Source organism: Pholcus phalangioides, unplaced genomic scaffold (assembly GCF_987345545.1).
Source record: "Pholcus phalangioides strain wild (caught in Gottingen) unplaced genomic scaffold, Ppha-v1.0 ptg000012l_1, whole genome shotgun sequence".
NCBI classification, from domain to species: domain Eukaryota; kingdom Metazoa; phylum Arthropoda; class Arachnida; order Araneae; family Pholcidae; genus Pholcus; species Pholcus phalangioides.
The window spans coordinates 3,281,594-3,302,812 of record NW_028301605.1 but is presented as its reverse complement, the minus strand read 5'-3'; the positions used below and the strand labels follow the sequence as shown (position 1 = coordinate 3,302,812).

Below are 21,219 nucleotides of genomic sequence, written 5' to 3'. Positions count from 1 at the left end.
ATAGGTGCCGGAACCTAGGGGCTGAGGTCATTTGATGGGGGGGGGGGGGCTGAGCCCCCAATTTCTGAAAAAAAACCAATGCAATGCACTCTTCCTCCTCCTGCGTACGCGCTCGAGGAAAGGAAGAGTATAAACGGTAGTCCCGTATATATGGGACAACCAGCAACTTTTTCAACCCTACCAATGTTTTCTTCATGTCGGCGCCTCTGCCATACCCCCTGCTGCCTATACACCCTGTATGTAAGGAACATTATTGAGCTGGAATCACTGCTGTCACCTATCGAATAAAAAGAAACAAAAGTGTTGTGATTCTTCGATTTTGAAATTGATGACCGGTTTTTGAGTAATGCGCCGGGTAGAAATAGTTAATATAGCGTGATGTTGATAAATATTTTTTTGAGCAATAATATTATTTGAATTGTTATTTGAATTGCTTAAAAAAATTTAACAGTTGTTATTTGTGTGCGGTAAATTTATATAACTAAAATACGAAAATTTTTAAATTGCGCTCGAATGGTAATTAATTTAAATTTCTTGTGGTTAAAATCTCGTAAAAGCCGAGATGGGAATTTTATTTTGCGAATCTTACTAACGTTAGTTTGCCTTACGCAAAGAACAACTATTAAAATTTTCAAGCAAACTTGATAATTCAACTAATATTATTGTTCAAATGATATTTGTCAATATCAGTTTTTCATTGCGGCACACTAATCAAAAACCGGTTAGAAATTTCAATGGAAGAAGCACAACAGTTGTATTTTTTTATTTGATAGGTGACAGAGCCGTAGCTCCAGTTCAGCGATGTTTCGCGTACAGTAGAAGTCCGTTATAATGACAGCTCACAGTCACGGGAAAATCATAAACATTGAGGAAAGGAAAATCATGAAAATTGGGAAAATGAAAATCATGAAAACTGAGAAAATGAAAATCATGAAAACTAAGAAAATGAAAATTCAGAGAATGAGAATCATGAAAAATGGGAGTCATGATAATTCAGAAAATGGGAATCATGATAATTCAGAAAATAGGAAACATGATAATTCAGAAAATGAAAATCATGGAAATTCAGAAAATGAAAATTGAGGAAATGAAAATCGTAAAAAATTCAGAGTAAATAAAAGAAATACAGTTCTAAGGAAATCCTTCTGGAAATTCAGAATAAATGAAAAATAGTTTCAGAACTAGGAAAATAGATTTATAAAATTTATGGACATATTCAGAGTTTATGTAACAAATTATTGTTACCGAAAACGCGGGACCCCGGCGTGGGGACCATACCCGTAATTGCGGCTGCAGAATTGCATTCGCATTCGTCAATTTTTGCGGCCACCAGGGGCTCGCATATCGGTAACGTAATTATATGACCACCCTGTGTACGATACCTTTTTGAAATTTATGATATTTTTAAGTGACCGTATACATCATTTGAAAAATTTTACCAGTTGAAAGTACGTTTTTAAAGTGAATGGTTGCAGAAACAATTTGGGACAGCCTGTTGGTATAAATGTGGGCCATATTTTCTTAACCGATTAGGCAATTCTTTGCGAATTGCTCCACCGAGGATACGAGCATGGAAACGGCCAATAGAGATGATCACCAGATGGCTTTTGTTTTGCAATAATTTCACTCCAGACGGCAAAAGAATTTCTCCGCCATTGCCGACGCCACATAACCTTATTTATGGGGGCTTCACATAACCACAAAATTAGCATTCATTGAAGAATTCTTGAGCAAAATATTTATTTTTTCCTCCACCAGCTTATTGAGTTGATAGCATCACGCGATGTTTTCTTGTCGTTTATTAAATGCATTCAAACTCGGTTATAACGAATTCTGTTGTAACGACACACACCTCGGTTATAACGACAATAATTATTGACGCCCAGACATACAGGAAATTATTGTATTTTCCCGTAATTTTTCCTTTCCCCCCCCCCCCATTACAGAAAATGTCCCGTATTTCTCTTCTGCAATCAAATGCTTCTTGCGCAAGAAGCATTTGATTGCATCTGATTATATTTTTTCGTCAAAAAAAAAACCTCGAAAACGGCAAACTTGGTTATAACGACAAAAACTCGCGGAATCTGCGATGTCGTTATAGCCGAGTTTGATAGGATATGACACTGGTTATTGAACAGAATTTCGCGGCGCTGAACTTTCATTTTGGCTAGAAGTAGTTTCGAAATCTAAGCTCTTATACTGAAGAGTAAAAGTGCTTTTCTACGTCAAGTAGTCTCTAGTCTCGTCTTTTAAGAGAAGACGCGAAGACAGCCATCTTGTGAAGTGTCCAGCCGGTCAATCACATCCGTCCGTCCTCTTTAGAATGTCTCAACGATGTCGTCTCTATTTACTTTCACGAACCACTTAATGTAACATTTCCTTTCGGTCGTCTGTTTATATTAGAAGTGGTTCTTATTTTAATGGAATCCATTCTTTTTGGGAGCCGAAATCTCCATATTTTCCATTAACTATTAAGAAATAATATTTTCAATTGAGGGAATTCCCAACTAACCAATGCATGTCCGGAAAGGTTGTATACGTTGCGGTAAATGTGATAAACCATCACCTCCTAAAGATAGAAGGCCTCTGCACTGTTTGCCATAAACGTCATTCAGACTACCTAGCAAGTTTGCCACATTTTCAAACACAGCATCCTATTTCGTTTCTTCTTATTTTGGCGTAGAATCTTCCTGATTGGCTCACAAATACCGCGTAGTGATTGAATGATAGAAATCGCCAATTCTGAACCCGATCATTTCTTTTCCTCACAACGATGATACTGGCACAGGGAATTTTTTTTTCCCCTGAATATTCTGAGGGAAAATGTACTGCTTACTGACGTCACAAGCTGAGTGCGGAGGCCTTCTGTCTCTAATCGGTTCTGGATAAACCCGGTCGGACGGCTCTGTGTGTGGAGAGACTTTCTCAAATAGTAGATCCCAGATCGTCTCCCGTTCGCGCCTTCATAAAAGTTGGAAAACCGCAGGAAACCAACTCCAGCCAACAACCGTTGTGGCTCCCGAGATCGCTACTACTAAACCACACGTGTACCTCGTCCATATTCCTCTGCGGAACCTCTAACGAATTGGTACATGCGGGAATGTGCGTGTAGTGAAACCTGGCGTGCAGTTTGTTTCTGTGTAATGCTTGTTATGTGTAGTGCCGCCATCTGCCACCAGTTTTTCTAACTACGAGTGAAGTGTGATGATTGAATAATTGATCGTCGTAGGCCTGTTGCTGCCCGAGATCGGTAGTGACTACTACTTTCCTTTCTTTCAAACCGGAAACGGCCCATGCTCTATCGCCGGCGGGCAATTTTAGCATATCCCCGATGGGGGCTACACCGTGGCGGACTTTTATTATATGAGAATAATAATAATGATAATACATGAAATATAAAATAAAACAACACAGATACAGCGACTATATACAAGTGGAGCGTGTGTAACGTAACACAGAAAAACAAGTAAATACAGAAAGAAAAAAAACAATATACAGTCGAATCCCGTTTTAACGAATACCGTTATAGCGAAAATCTCGTTTCGAAACGAACACTTTCCTATTCCTTCAGATATGTTTACATAGGAACAATGCAAAAACCTAGAATTCCTTTATAACGAAATTTCGTTACAACGAAGTGATTTACCCGGTCTCTTGGAGTTCGTCATAACGGCATTCGACTGTAAATACAAATGGGTGAGGGTCTCACTGCGTAATGGGTACGCACTCGTCAGAAGCACATACACAGGATCGCTAGTGGGAGTAAATCCTGAGTTACCTGACTCCAGTAGATCTTCTGACCATTTGCCGCATGGGTTCTGCGTGAAGGGTGCGTTTTTGGTCTTGTCATGGACAATCTGCGGATTCCCTTGCAGGTAGGGGGGTCATTGAAATATTACGTCAGCATCGAGGGGAGAAGAGCGGGTTTCGGATCGAATGACTTTTGATGACGGAGGTGGGGCGGGGGGGGGGGGGGTTTGAAGGTTGCTTACGTCATCAACCACACTTTTTGAAGATTTGAAATATTCTAAGCTGCTGACGAAATTTTGCTGACAGGGGGGGGGGGGGTCAAACATGGCTGAAAATCTGCTTACGTAATACTTGAATGGCCCCTACCGTACGAGGTCAGTAAGCTGTCTCTTAGATCACTCCCACTGCAGTATGCAGCTCAGCCATTGCACGTGCAAGGTTTCAGCAGGCCGGGGGGGGGGGACTGGGGCTGCTGTACTGGATTAGCTCCATGTGGCCAGAGAAAAAAAAAGTGAAATTTGAGGGGGGGGGGAACCAACAAAAAAAATAATTATATATAGCCTAAACAATAGTTTTCCGACAAATTTTTCAGAAAAAAAAGAATTATTACCGCATTGTGACTGCGGTTTGATGGGTTGCCATATAACTATCGTGAAAATAATTATCACGAGAAAGTACGCCGAAACTTGACGATGATTTCGAATCATGTCTTTTGTTGTCGTTCTACTATGGCCAGGGATCACCAACCACTTCGCGAACTGACCGGTCGATTTCCGAAATTAGGACATTTCCCGGGTCAATATTTAACGAAACGGGCCAATTCGCGAAGTCCCCGGGCCCGTTACGAATTGGCAATTTCGGGCTTTCGCAGTAACATATATATATAACGTATAAATATAAACACGTGGCCTATGCACACACGGAAGTGCGAAACTGAACAAAGAAGAAGGAAATTAGAGGACTCTGGCGCGTGGAACTTAAAGGACTCAGAATCATGTTCATTCACACACAATTTCAAAAAACACGCGCGAGGATAGACATACATATACAGGGTGGGAAAAAAATTTGTAGAAACTTTAAAAATTCATAAAAGCCGGAAAAATAACCGAAATAAAAACGGTTTGCAGGGTCTTCCCGGTGATGGCTTTTCGGTTCGGGGTCCCGTAGGATATGGACCGAGCCATCACACGGTTAGTTAGTTAGTTTGTGTTAGCATCGCTAGGTCGCGGGAATATTTTTAAGACAGGAAAAAACACCGCAAAAACAGCCGATCAAATAACGAACAGAATGCCTCCAAATCGTTTATTACAGCAGTATGTGACCACCGCCACAGGGGATAACACATTGCAGGCGAGTCACAAATCCAGCAACGGCACTGTGCAGCAGGTCCACATACACGGTTTACAAGGGTGAACTGGTTGTGGATTAGGAGTGCAAGTTCTTACAGCCGTTTCATTTGCATATTTCCATCGAAGTCACTCGTACCAGCGCCCCCTATCGGCTGTTTTTCTTTCCTGTCTTAAAAAAATTCCCGTGACCTATCGATTTGCAACCTTTTTTGCAAACCTTTTTTTTTATTTTGGTTATTTTTCCGTTTTTTACTCATTTTTAAAGTACCTACGAACTTTTCGCCCACCCTGTAGGTCTTCTAATATGAAAATTACCATCCTTTATCGAATCATGGAAGTTCGTCGCATAACTGTGTTATTCATGTAACATGAAGTGGGTGGTGAACTTGATGCGTCACTGATAGTATCAGGTTCAACATGCTAACGAGTTCCTGATTGATCGTGGATTCAATAACAAACATGGCAAGCGTCTCTCTCTCTCTCTCTCTCTCTCCCTCTCTCTCTAATGATCAATAAACCTCGTCTACGAATATTTAAAGTAAAATGTTCCCAAGGAGATGCTATTACCGTCATCACCTGCGGTCATGGAATTTGAGTGTGTGGGTGGAAAAAAATACACTCTTTCCATAAATACGCGACAGGACTCTCTAGAATTCGGTATGGAGTAAACGTAGAACTAATTAAGACTGCCACCCTTCCCTGTCAGTTTGTTATTATTATTATTATTTACTGGCGAAGAGATAGGGAATGTTAGGGTGAGTTTATCTCATGTGACACTCGGAGATGTCGCTATTATCTTCGATGGGAAAAAAACCAGGGGGCCATTCAAGTATTACGTCAGCATCGACGGGGGAGGGGGTTTCGAATTTGCTGACTTTTGATGACAAAGGGTGGGGGGGGGGAGTTTGAATGTTGCTCACGTCATCAACCACCCTGTTTGAAGATATGAAATATTCTAAGCTGCTGACGAAATTTTTATGACAAGGGGGGGGGGAGGGGGGGAGGTCAGTGTTTTGCTGACTTTTGCTGACAGGGGGAGGGGTCAAAAATGGCTAAAAATCTGCTTACGTAATACTTGAATGGCCCCCTATACATACGGCTGGTTCCCGATACAGATCTAGATTTGGAACTCGGGGGTCTATTAAGTGGTGTTAATCAGAATTTAGTATTCGCGACCTCTTACGGCAAAGTCCTGGAATTGGTGCTCAAGACCTGTTCTCGACACAGACCTGAACTTAGCACAAAGAATATGTCCCCGAAAAGACCTGGATTCGGCACTCGAGACCTATTTCCAACACAAATTTGTATTTGGCATTCGGTATTTCTTCCTGGAGAGGATTCCAAATTGATATTCAAGATTTATTCCAGGCACAAACCTTAATTAGTTCACAGAACCCGTTCCCGGCACAGACCTGCACTCTGGAGCAGATCCGAAGTTGATACTTCGGAACTGTTTCTGGAACAAACCAGAAAACAAGGATTTGATTCGTTATTGCACGTAAACTTTCATTCCGTACAAAAGTAAAGTTAGTAGTGAATATACACAACTTTTCATTCAGTTTCATTTTTTACCAACAACGTGCGAAGTATGTATTTGTTCTCAAAACAGGCCTGAATTTGTTACATTGACTTTAACATTAACCTAACATGCATGCAGGATTTGTTCACGAGAAAGACCAGAACTTTGTTATCAAGATTTCTTCACGAAAAATATCCGAACTTCGCATTCAGGATTTGTTCGCAAAAAAGACCTGAATTCATCATGCAGGATTTGTTAACGAATGAATGAATGAACGCCAGGCTCTCTGCCACCGGACTTATCCCGTTGCCGAGATCTCTTCCAGCCCAGGTTCGTGGCAGAGTCTGGAACAAAGTGAGTGCACCTAACAGTCTGAGTGTGTAGCTAGTATTGTGTATGATATTTCAGTGCTGCCATCTATACTTCAAATTGTGAGTGAAGTGTAATGATTGAATATTTCTAACGTTGTAGGCCTGTTTCTCTCTGTGGCGAGACTTTTTAACGGGGAGATCGGCTCGCATTCGTGCCTTGAAGTTGGGAACCACAGAAGACCAACTTTAGCCGACCACCACTGTGGGGTTCGAACCCGGATCCTCGCATCGCGAGTCCGCCACTATAACCACTCGACCACCAGAGCGGCAGGATTTGTTAACGAAAAAAAAGGATTTGTTAACGAAAAAGATCTGAACATAGTTATCCGAATTCGTTCACGAAAAAGATCTGACCTTCTAATGCAGGATTCGTTCACTAAAAAGACCAGAATTTATCATGCGGTATTACACCCATCCTTCGGGAACGTTTCGATATCTCTCTGAGATGGGAAGCGGGGTGTATCCGGTCTTCAAAGGTCAAAGGCATGCGGTATTTGTTCAGAAAAAAGACCTGAACTCTTCATGCAGGATTCATCAACGAAAAAGCCCTGAATTCTTCATACAGGATTCATCAACGAAAAAAACCTGAATTCGTCATGCAGGATTTGTTCCGGAAAAAGATCTGAACTTGGTTATCCGAATTCGTTCACGAAAAAGATCAGAGCTTTTTTTCATGAAGGATCCGTTCACTTAAAAGACCAGAATTTGGCATGCGATATTTGTTCAGAAAAAAGACCCGAATTCGTCATGCAGGATTCATCAACGAAAAAGACCTGAACTTAGTTATCCGAATTTGTTCACGAAAAAGATCTGAACACGGCATACACAGGATTTGTGCACAAAAGAGACCTGAATTCCTTTGAAATTCCAAGTACCTCTCCGCACTTGAAGCACACTCATCATCATCATGACCTTTTGACCACCAGGAATCGAAATTAATAAATCAATCAACGATTTCTTGTCTCTCGGGTCATCGGCTTCAAACAGGAACCGAACCACCACGACGAAAATAACCATAAGACGCACGATTATTACTATACGACGATGATAACGCGCAATAAAAAACCGGCGATAACATTTCTCAAGTTGGACGACGATCGACCTTCACGAAATGAATGAGAAATAGTCGCTTTACTTGTAAACACAAAAGAGAAGCTGTCGTGGCACGCGTTCGTGACTCAACCTCAGATATTACGTAAATTCCTTTACACAGATAGAACATCCGGTGTCATAAGATTAAATGGCTTAATACGCGATTCCTACGATAACTCATAAATAGATGTTCTTACGTAATTCATGTTTTCTTCATTTAGGAACTTAAAAACAAATAAATATGACGGAATGTTTTTAAATGGGTTATTTATTTTTCCTTCCCTTAATGACAAATGCGAAATTCATTATACACTCATTGCCATAAAAATTTGCGCACCAAGAAATAATTGTGGTGAATTGTGTAATCGTTCTCCTTGGAGTATAAAACAGGTAAGCAGAGCTTGCTGGAGTGTATTTAATCGTTTGCAAAGGAAATGCTGAGGTAGACATGCCGTTACGCCGCCGTCGAAGACCATATGAGCAGTTGTCAGAGTTCGATAGGGGAAGAATCATCGGGATGATGGAAGCTGGGAGGTCAGCTCAGCGAGTAGCTCGTCAACTAGGCCGTTCTGATTTTACTGTGGGGAGGTGTTGGGACCAGTGGACAGAAGAGACGTCATTCACACAGCGACCAGGTTCAGGACGCCCTCGACAGACCAGTCGTCGAGAAGACCGTCACATCATCCGAAACGCACGCGTAGAGCCAACTGCCTCATTGGCCGCTATCCAGACACAGGCAGCAGTTTCACTACGGGCCCCTGTGTCTTCTCGAACCATCTCAAGGCGCCTGGCTGAAGGACATCTGGTATCGCGGCGCCCATTACGTGTGCTGCCAATGACACCCACCCACCAACGCCTCCGTTTGGAGTGGTGTCGAGCACGACGGGATTGGGCTGCAACGGAATGGAACCAGGTCGTCTTCAGCGACGAATCGAGATTCAACTTGAGCAGTGATGACAATCGTGTTCGTGTGTGGAGGCCCCGTGGTGAACACTTCAATCCTGCCTTCGCTTTACAGCGACACACCGCTCCCACAGCTGGTGTCATGGAATGGGGTGCCATTGCTTACGATACACGGTCACCCCTAATATTGATCCATGGCACAATGACAGCCCAGCGGTACGTCCATAACATCCTTCAGCCACATGTATTGCCACTCATGGCAGGGCTCCCAGAAGCCATTTTTCAACAAGACAATGCTAGGCCACACACAGCAAGGATGTCACAAGACTGCCTCCACCACATTACCACCCTTCCCTGGCTCGCTCTATCCCCAGATTTGTCACCAATCGAGCATTTGGGACGGCAAGTTGGACACCCTACGAGGTTGGTCGAACTAGAGGCGCATTTACAGCAACTGTGGAACGAGATGTCTCAGGACATCATACGGAACTTGTATGCCTCAATGCCCGCTCGTATCGCATCGTGCATTCGCGCTAGAGAGGGGTCCAACAGAGTACTAAAACTTCTGTTCATCTGTACTTTTTTCTGCAATAAATGATCCTTTTTCTTGGATGTTCTAATCACTTACTTATATCAACGTAGTACTTACATGTGTAAAATTTCGTTTCATTTTGACGACTTCTTCTGGGTGCGCAAATTTTTATGGCAATGAGTGTATTTTGAAATTGGATTTCTTAGAGAAATGTAATTTTTTAATCAAATCTAAGAATTTTGCGATGTGTAATACGATGAGGGGGGGGGGGTGAGTCTCATAAAATGGATTTTGCCTTTGAAATGTATCACGGATTTCATTGAAATAAATTATTATATTATGGTTGTACCGAAAAAAAAACAAACAACGAAATGCAGTCGAAACCCGTTGTAACGAACGCCAAGAGACCGGAGGAATCACTTCGTTATAACGAAATTTCGTTATACAGGAATTACAGGTTACCTAGCATTGTTCCTAAGTATACTTATTTGGGGAATTAGAAAAGTGTTCGTTAAAACGAGATTTTCGCTATAACGGTATCCGTTAAAACGGGATTCGACCATAATACAATTTATGATTGAAATAATGGAAGAGGCCACAGCAAGATATATAACCTGGAGCGAGGCGGAGGTTGAAACAATACAACAAATTGAAGAAGCAAGTGACTCCGAATATGAACAATAGTAGATTAGCGACTCAAAACCTCTCTCTCTTAGTCATGGGCGGAGATACGGAGGGGCGTGCCCCCCCCCCCCCAGCGTCAAAGGTGGAGTCGACTGATCTAATGTATATATGAATTGACATCATCATCGTCCCCCCCCCCCCCAGCAATAATGACCGTGCCTCCCCAGACTTCCAAGTCTATCTCAGCCTATGTTCTTAGTGCGGTGACAAACAGAATTTTCCGAGCTTCTTGGCTTCGAAATAGTTCATTTGACTATAAACATTGACATAACGATACAATGTGATCGATTTGTACATCATTGGCCGTATGACTTTGTATGTACGTCGAAATAGGGTATACGCATGTTGCGTATGTTCGGAATTCACAGCCTTGAACCCCGTCTCACAATTTCATCTTATACCATAATTTCCCAAACTTTTTTTGTCCTACCATCCCCTTCAGAATTTTTTTTCTCAAATCGCCTCCCCCCCCCCCCCAATGCAATCTAACCTATATAATCCTATTATACTCGTAGCTTCTGTCGCCAGGGTGGGAATCACTGTCTTATACAGCGATACCTCGGTTTTCGTCGATAATCCGTTCGAAAACAATCGGCGAAATCCTAAACCGACGGAAACCGAGGCAATTATTTCCATATGAATCAATGTAAATCCAATTAATTCAACAACTTAAATTTAAAATAAGATTAAGTCATTGAAATTCTCAACCTTTTGCTTGTTGAGCATTTCGTAAATTGGAATCATACCTCAAATAGGACGGTTGTTGAGATAAAGACCGCATTCTCACGTACGGGACAACCTCTATGTATTTTTGTGGTTCGCTGAGACAATTTAAATTCAAAAATCGGAGGAAAGTTGGGAAAAAACCACATAAACCAGGGTAAGAAGTGTGTTGTCCGGTGCTTTATCCTGTTTTTTTTCCTGAATTACCTCCAATTTTCGAATTCGAATATCTCAGCGAATATTGTATTTAGAAACAGGGAATTTTCTTTGTCGGCATCAGGTCAGGAATGAAAGGGCAGCAACTTTCTGATTTGGTTTTTGAGCACAGGGTGTCCATATAAAAAAAAGTTAATTTTTTTTATTTCAATAACTACATAACCCCTTGCAACATCAACATGAATGGCGTGTATGAGCTTTACAGGTTATTTGAATAATTATTCTAATTGGAAGTCAACCTCTACAATCACAACGGTTCACCAGTAAGATGCGGCAAGGACAATCAAGAAATCACTCTGTATATACAGGGTGATTATAATTAAAGTTCCCATAATCTGTGTGACTAGTTTTTCTCAAAAACTGCTTAGCTGAATACAGCCAAATTTTTAGGATATCTTAACGATACCATGGTAGAGAGATTTATGCAATAAAAAGTTCTATTTTCGACCACCAGGTGAATAAGTTTCTCTTTTTTATACTTTTTTACATTTTCCTATGGTCCATGTATCGTATATATCAAGTTTCAATGGAATAAGTCTACCAGAACGGACGCTACATAGGTCTTAGTAGTTTCAGTATACTGATTCCTCATACCGATGTAGCACCCGGCAGTATACTGACACTAGTCAGGCCTATGTAGCGTCCGTTCTGGAGGACGCATTACATTGAAACTTAGTATATACGCTACATGGACCACGGGAAAATTCAATGTTAAAAAGTGCCATTTTTCCACCTGGTGGTCGAAAATTGAACTATTTCATAAATCTCTCCCATGGTCTCATAAAAGATATCCTAAAAATTTGGCTGTATAAGGATAAACAGTTTTTTTTTAGGAAAAACTATTCAGAGTAAGGGGGACTTCAATTATAATCACCCTGTAGATTTGATAATCATGACTCGACACAGAGCGGAAATTATTTCGAGCCTCCATGCGAAAATCCGAGATATACGAGAGGCCATACGGCCTTGAAATATTGTGTGCGAATCCAATTTATCCCGCCAGGTGGTGTTACGCCCCTCTTGTTTTTACGACATTACGTCTTGAATATACACGTCATTGGCTTCCACTGTTTGCACAGGTTGAGAACGACGGGGAAAACACCAGTTATACCAAGAGAGCTTAAATCCAGAGGGAAAACTCGAAACAAATAATAATAATTATTATTGTCATTATATAGCAACAAGAACAACTAAAGAGTACATATATTTAATTAATGAGAGAGTTTTCTTCTTGGATGTTATTATTTCGATGTTTTCGGAAGTCATTACGAAACGCCATCTTGTTATTACGGAAATGAGCATAGCCGGAACCTTGGCAGACCTTCTTCCTTTACCGAAGGATAAATACGTAGGAATTGGAATTTGCTCGGCCTTGACAGCATCGAGGGTATATGACCGTTAGGGCAAGGTCCCGGGGTTTAAATCTGGGCTGGATTGTGGGAACGCACAGGTAAATGATTATGATAAGTGATCAACGGAGGTTTGAGAGTGAAATGACGACTACTAAACCACACATGCACCTCGTCCATATCCCTCGGGGAACTTTTGGTGAATTGGTTCATATTGGAATGTGCATGCTCTGTGTAATGCTTGTTATAGTGCTGCCATCTATTTTTTTCCAACTATGAGTGAAGTGATTGAATATTTGTACCGTTTTAGGCCTGTTGCTCCCTGTGACGAGACTTGTTAACGGTGAGATCGGCACGCATTCGCGCCCCCTGAAGTTTGGAACCACAGAAAACAACTGCAATCGGAAGAGCGAAAGAAATTAATGTATATTTTTTATTTGTTCTGTTTTTGGTTTTTTAGTGGTTCACTTGGAAAAATTGTTATGGTGTTATTTTTGTTTGCATAGTCTCGCCATCTGTTGTAGAAATTGAGAAAAGCGACGTTATTATGGGTCCAAGCGCAAGCATCCTCCTTTCTCAGTTTTCAAATCCGGTAACCCTAAGGTAAGAGGTCTGAGTTGAAGGATCTGTGAGTGAGTAAGATAGCCACGAAACGACTAATTTCCAGGAAAAGGGTGAACGGGTAGAGAAATTTTTTATTCATTGGTGGTGCCATCTACCTTTCAAATTCGCAGTTATACTGCATGAATTTTTGGAATATTGTGTTCTCACAAAACGCTTGGTGAAAGGATTTTTTTAATAGCCACCGAATGTGTGCATTCTTGCTTGGAAATCTTAAATACAAAATTATTAAGTATTTTGTACCATCTCTGTACGAAATTTTCCTCGACTCAATTTTCGGTAGTCTTGTTTGCTTGTTGCGCCATCTATTGAGCATCGGCGGTAGTAAATGCGGTGATATGTTACGTGAGTTTGTTTTTTTTTTTAGTGTATTTACTGGTGATGGCTGATCGGGATCGTAGACAGCAAATAATAGTGCCTTTAATGTTATTTTTGCAATTTGATGGCCCTTCCCCCCATCCCATAATGCAGCGAGGTCTCCAAGCAAGAATCTTTGAAGAGTCCCTGGTCAAATTTTTCATGCATTTTCGATAACAAATAACAAAAATGAAAAGATAAAATTTTGTCCCCGTCAGCCCTGTCAGAGTCCAACCCTTGATGGCGGGAGTCTTCAACGCAGGGCCCGACGGCCATATTTCGTCCTCAGAGCTTTTTGTCGTGGCCCGCTGATGATATTCAGAAAATGGTGGAAAACATTGAATAACAATTAATATTACAATTAATGGACGAAATTATTTCGGAATTAATGAAAGAAATAATTTCCTAGAAAAAATTTTAAAAAATGATTTTCTGGAACAAATGAAAGAAATGATTTCAGAATCGATGAAAGAAATTATTTCGGAATTAGTGAAAGAAATAATTTTCTACAATAAAACGAAGGAAATAATTTTTCGAAATTAACGAAAGAACAAATTTTTCGAAATTAACGAAAGAACAAATTTTCCGGAATAAATGAAAAAAATAATTCTAGAATAAATGAATGCAATGATTTATGAATTAATAAAAGAAATGATTTCGGAATTAATAAAAGAAATGATTTCGGAATTAATGAAAGAAATGATTTCGGAATTAATAAAAGAAATGATTTCGGAATTAATGAAAGAAATGATTTCGGAATTAATAAAAGAAATGATTTCGGAATTAATAAAAGAAATGATTTCGGAATTAATAAAAGAAATGATTTCGGAATTAATGAAAGAAATGATTTTCTAGAATAAATGATTTAGGAATTAATGAAAAAAATTATTTTGGAATGAATGAATGAAATTATTTCGGAATTAATGAAAGGTATGATTGCGGAATTAATGAAAGAAATGATTGAGGAATTAACGAAGGAACAAATTTTCTAGAATAAATGAAAGAAATAATTTTAGAATACATGAAAGAAATAATTTTAGAATACATGAAAGAAATAATTTTAGAATACATGAAAGAAATAATTCTAGAATAAATGAAAGAAATAATTCTAGAATAAATGAAAGTAATGATTTCGGAATTAATAAAAGAAATGATTTCGGAATAAATGAAAGAAATGATTTTCTAGAATAAATGAAAGAAATTATTTTATAAAATAAATGAAAGAAGTAATTTTATGAATAAATGAAAAAAAAATATTTTCTAGAAAAGCGAAAGAAATAATTTTCTATGATAAATGAAAGAAATAATTTCGAAATTGCCGATAGAAATTATTTCATAATCAATCAAAGCATAATTGCATAATTATCGAAAAAAAAATGGTTTCAAGATGTATTCGAGAGGGATAATAATTTCAGAATAACCGAAATATATCATCAGAGAATCATTAAAAGTGATATATCCGATCAAAACCAATCTGATAATTAATCAAAAACGTTTCCGGCATTAGTGAAAATGTTTTTTTTAAGAACTAATGGAAACTGATAAGAAATAAAATAAATAATTTTAGGATAAACAAAAGACTCAAATTAGTTTTGTCCCTGCTCAACTCGGGGTCCCATTGGATTCAATCAAGACCCGTGGTGGCCCCTTGAAAGGTTGGAAGATCCTTGCAATGGGGCACTACGCTAGTATTTGCTTTCATGTGGTAAGTTAACAAAGTTAAAATAATCTATTATATAATTATTTTTTATGAAATATGCATGTTTTCTAAGTAAAAATTCTGATATTAAAAAAAAAAACAAGATTAAAAAACGTCAAAAGGAACCAACAATAACCATGAAAGGCAAAAATTGGAGGTCTATTAGGTGCTAAGTCGTATGTGTAATGCGATGCTTTTTTAATAGATGGCGCTACAAACAAACCACAAAAATTTCTTAATTTCTAAGAAAACTTCTTAATCAAATCGAATTATAAAAAACCACGTGAAAAAAAAAACAAAAAAACATTCATCCACAAAGCACGCGAAATACTCCACCTATAATGATTATTGATAATTATCATAATTATTCTTGAAACCAAACATCAAAAATGTAAACAAATTTTTCACAACAGCATTTTAAATCTAAAAATAAAAAACATTAAAATTCATAGGAAAATGTTTTTAAAACTATTTCTAGAAATTATCAATTATAATTGACATTACCTAAGATAATTTGCATTCCATGATTGATAATCGGGATAATTTGAATATATTCCACGAGTTATCTCGAACGGGCACACACGCGCAGGAGGTATTTCGGTGTCCTTTTGAGTAAGAGCGAAAGAGACTCTCTCTCTCTCTCTCTGAAAGTGAAGAGTTGAAGCCGCTCTCTCTCACGTCATCGCTACGCTACGCAAAAACAAAAAAAAAGGCAGGAAAGGCAAATCTTGGCAATATTCCAGGGCGCTTGCCTTGCGACAAAATAACAAGAGACAGGAATTGCCGTTAAAATATATTTATCTACTTTTTTTTTTCTGCTATTTTACTACCGTTTCTCGTAAAATCAAGGTCGTTTTCATGAGTTTTTACGTTCATCGATGTTTATTGATTTTTACGTGGATACACGTCTTTCGTGGACCCCACGTGTGGGGGTGGGGCTGACAGGGCTCCAGGGCCCGGGACGAGAGATTCTCATCATTTTTTTTTTGTTTTTGCACACTGAAAATTCGCTAAGGAAAGGCCCGTGAGAAATCTGGCTTGAAGCCCGCAAAAGCAAGGGTGCCGGAAGTGTTTCGAACCTGTGGGTGCTCGTCTTAAGTTTTATATATGGGAAATTTCGATTTTTGAATCAATTCTCGGGTGCTCGGACCCGTATCATAAATTACCGTGGGTGCTCGAGCATCCCCGGCACCGACGCCACTGAGCAAAAGATCCAATCCTAGGGGGGCCCCTGGTTTCCTTGAATTCCAGATGGAGCAGGGCTGCGCATACCAGATTGGGGAGCCCGGTATGCGAATAATTGCTGGGCCGAAATCAATTAAAGAATTTTGGAGGCCGCTTTAGCCCCGATTTCATATATTTTGAGGGGGAGGGGAACCGCCATTTAAAAATTCACGTTAATAATCCTTACGGAATATATGGGAATGCGCTGAGAAATATAAACATACAAGTAAATTAAGACAGAAATTAATGAAAATCTAGAATGAATGAAATAAAAAGTAATTCCAAAACTTTGAAATGAAAATTTAGACCAAAATGGAACATCTCCTTAACAGTAATGTAGGGAACGCTCCCCTACATTACTAGGGATAGAGGATTCCGCTATTTATAGGATTAATAGCGGAAAGTAACATCATCTTCGGATAAGAGTCCGTATCTGGTGGCAATGCCAGCAACGTGAGCTGTGGTCTGAGTTTGGTCTGGATGTCCACGGACGGACTCCAGTTCAGCGCACGCGAGCTCTATAAGGAGAGGGGGATTCATTTCCTTTGCAGCGTAGTGCTCTAGCGCGTTCTTCCGGTAAGTGAGAGGAAGTGGGTTTCGATCATTACTTCCTACAGATGCATCTAGGAGGTAAGGGGCCGTTCAAGTATTACGTCAGCAGATTTTTAACCATTTTTGACCGCTCCCTTTGTCAGTAAAATTTCGTCAGCTCTGTGCCCTACCTCCTAATGCATATTGGGATCAGAGACATACGCGGAGGGGAGACATGGGCGATCGTGCCCTCACCCCCACGATGAAAAATTTATTTTTTTGATGCAAGAAATATTGTAAAAAAATGCAAATTTTCGGAAGAAAATACCTTTATATGTTATTGTAATGAACTTCTGTTAACTTCGATGCTATTTGAAGGCTAACAACTCAAAATTACTTTTTTAAGAAATTCATTGCGACCCACCCTATAAGCCATACATGCGAAACCCATGACCCGTGGACCAAATGTGGCCCGTCACCTCAAACCTAATTTTGTAAAAATGAACTAAGCGGCACATTTACAGGTCGCTCGAGTGGCCCGCGGCACAGTTCCAGGTCATTTAAGCGGCCTGTGGCACATTTTCAGATCACTCAAGTAGGCCCGTCGCACATTCACAGATCACTTAAGTGACCCACGGCAAAGTTCCAGAGCACTTGAGCGGCCCGAACACATTTCCAGATCACTTGTAGGATCCGCGGAACATTCCAAAATCACTTCAGTAGCCCACGGTAAGCAATAAAACCCCTTTTAACGGATATTATTCAGATGCGGTCACCCCTCTTTTATATTCCATATACTGTATATATGAGAGGAATTACACCATATAATATATTCCTCTTGTATAATAAAAGTATGGATTTAAAACCCCTGATTAAAACGATCACCCCCGTTTTTTGCCGAAGAATTTCTTTTGTTCCACCGGTGACCGCAAAAGAGAGGTTTTACTGTATTTACGTAGCACTTGAGTAACATGCGGTGCAGTTTCAAAGCTTTTAATCAGCCCGCGATACCTTTTCAGACCAGTTAAGTGAGCGGCACATTTCCAGGTCATCCAAGTGACCTACGACGCTGTTCCAGATCACCGAAGTGATCCGAGGTAATTTCCAGAATACTAATCGTTCTGTGGCACATTTTTGAGATCACTTAAACGGTCTGTGACATATTGATAAACTGAACTAATGGAGCCGAGCACGACCATAGGCTCTGTCGTACGAGCGATATTAACTCTGTAGGGCGCGTTCGTGACGGATGATGCATTGATAGATAACTCAAGTTTTTTCCACCACGGCACTGTTTTAGATCATTCAACCGGACCGTGGCACACATTTCCAGATCACTTAAATCACCAACGGAACATTTCCAAAGACCTTGGGTGATTTATGGCACAGTTTTATAGCACGTAAGAAGTCTGTGGAACATTCACAGATCGCTTAAAAGACTCGCGGCACATTTACAAACCACTTAAATGACCCGCGGCACATTCACACAGACCACTTAAGTTTCTTCACTCAATAAAGTGGCCCGCGACATGTTTTCTCAGACCAATGAAGCCACCTGAACTCTCCTAAAGGTTGAGCACTCTTGTTTTACTGTATTTATCAGCCATTTTCCAGGGGGGTTGCAGATTCTCCGCCCTCGCCCCCAACTATAGCCTCAAACCAGAGTATGGCCAAAGCCAAAAGGTACTTAAAGAGAAGTTTGTCTGGAATTCGTTTGTGACTTGGCATCACAAAAAAAAGACCATATCGACACTCGGAAAGTTATGAAGTGTCCGTAATTAGTGCTATTTTCCACAGCTAATCGATTAAGACGGGACTGGATCCTACTGCGGCTACACAAATTCAATTAGTGGCCGAGGAAGGACACGAGAATCAATTTTAATTAAGGAGAAATTCCATTTCCTCAAGGGTGACCTCCATCTCTTCCCATTGATTTATTCTAGAATAATCAAATTCAATTACGTGTAAGCAACTCACACCACGTTACGAACGAATAAAATTGGGAGGAACACACACGCTGGATTCATCTTATGGTACTAAAATATGTTGTAATATAGGACTAACTAACAAGGGAAGGATCCCGAGGTGTCGTCCATGCATGGCCCCAAGGCTGGGATCCTTTATGGGCGCCCCGGTCAGACTTCCCACGGGCCCTTGTATAGTTAATTTATAGCTTGAAAAAGTAAAAAATTATGAGAAATGTCCCGGGCCCCATGGCTAGAGCCCTGTCAGCCCCGCCCATGTGGGGGCCATGCGTCTATGATACGGAAATGTTTTGTATAGCGGTAAATGAGCAAGCCATGTCAATGGGCACGTCTCGGAGCGTCGAAAAATGTAATAAATCTTTTTTTTTTTCCAACGTTAGGTAGGCCTACATATAGAAGAACAGACGAATATCACCTGGAACCATCGAGCTTATATTACTGGAGGGAGTATGACGTCAGCGGTCTCCGCCTTGGTAGTGCTGAGAATGATGTCCCCAACATCTCCGTCGGAAGATCACGTGACTCGGCGCAAACAAACACGATCCCCCCATAGAGATCAATGTTAAAATTGCCGATTTTAGCATAGAAATGCGGAAATTTAGTGGAGTTTCCCGCTACATCAATAATTTTAAAAATTGAATTGAATTTTTGATTTTCGAAATATTGAGTTCGCTTAGAAATACGAAGCCCAGAAAATTAAATATAAAATAATGAGCCAGACCCACTTTTGAGGTTGATATCCATGCAATAACATTGATTTCAACTTTTTATTTATATCTCCTTAAGCACGAAAATGAAAATTAATGTCTCCGTATTGTCTAATATTATCCAATTGCATCAATCCGTATAGTTTAGGATGTTTTGAAATTAGTTATGTGTGGGGCCCGTACAAATTACATTGGAAAAATTCCGCAGCTTTAACCAAAGATTTTTGGAAACAAAAACAGGTCGATTGTTCCTTTTATGAGTCGCATGTGGCATTCCTTTCATGAGAGTAATTAAAGATAATTCCAGAATTAATGAGATATAATTTCTATAATCTCAGAATCAGTGAAAGAAATAATTTAAGCATTGATGAAAATGATGATTCCAAAATTAATGAAAGAGATAATTCCAGCATTGATGAAAGTGATAATTCCAGAATTAATGAGATATAATGCCAAAATTAATGAAAGAGATAATTCCAGAATAATTCTGAGATATAATTTCAGAATCGATGAAAGAAATAATTTCAGCATTAATGAAAGAAATAATAATTATTCCAGACGTAATGAAAGAAATAATAATTATTCCAGACGTAATGAAAGAAATAATAATTATTCCAGACGTAATGAAAGAAATAATAATTATTCCAGACGTAATGAAAGAAATAATAATTATTCCAGAAGTAATGAAAGAAATAATAATTATTCCAGACGTAATGAAAGAAATAATAATTATTCCAGACGTAATGAAAGAAATAATAATTATTCCAGAAGTAATGAAAGAAATAATAATTATTCCAGACGTAATGAAAGAAATAATAATTATTCCAGACGTAATGAAAGAAAATTACGAAAAATAAGTTTCCCGCTTCAGAGAGCTCTGAAGTTCGTTCTTCTGCTCTAAATTAGACAAAATTTTTTGTATAATTAATTTGCATAATTCAAATGATACGCTTGTCGTTTATTAAATAATACGAAAAAAGTACAACAATCCGTCGATAGTGGGAGCTGAAGCAAACTCGAGAGCATTTTTAATATGTAGCACTCAGTCCCGTAGCCAGAAATTTCGTTCGGGAGGGAACCGAAGTAATAAAACAATAGATCTGGCCATCTTTTTCCCCTTTTTTCAGTCATTTTCTCACATTTCGGGGGGGGGCAAACCCCCAAGCCCCCCCCCCCCCCCCCCGCTACGGCCTTGGTAGCACTATAACTGCTCAATATGTCCCCCCACCCTCACTTTGAACAATGTGCTCTAATCGCAAAACCATATCTCTCACAGCTGAACGTAGTGAGTCTGCCGAAATAAATCCGTAACGCGGCACCGAATGCTATCCTGTGCGACTTTCAAAATTGTTCAAAATGAAAAGGGACATTTTGAGCAGTTCTAGAGCTACATATTAAACATTTATGCGCAGGGTTTACGAGAAATAAGTTCCCCGCTTTAGAAAGAGCTCCGAAGTTCGTACTACTGCTCTAAATCGCACGAAATTTGTATTGCAGATAAGTCAAATGATACGCTTGTCGTGTTTATTAAATAATAAGGAAAAAAAAGTACAACAATCCGTCGATAGGGGGAGCTGAAGCAAACTCGGGAGCATTTTTAATACGTA

The 21,219-nt window shown here is 39.6% G+C and overlaps 1 protein-coding gene across 4 annotated transcripts in view; it reads right to left on the bottom strand.

Moving 5' to 3' along the window:
* EndoA (SH3 domain containing GRB2 like, endophilin-A) overlaps positions 1 to 15,817 on the bottom strand; it is a 78,361-nt gene extending 62,544 nt beyond the window's left edge. For 3 of the 4 annotated variants that reach the window (XM_089240050.1, XM_089240054.1, XM_089240056.1), the window contains exon 1: positions 15,670 to 15,817. The gene's annotated coding sequence lies outside the window, so the exon portion shown is untranslated. The remainder of the gene's footprint in view (positions 1 to 15,669) is intronic. The other variant, XM_089240048.1, reaches the window with a different exon arrangement.
* Positions 15,818 to 21,219: the final 5,402 nt, after the last annotated feature.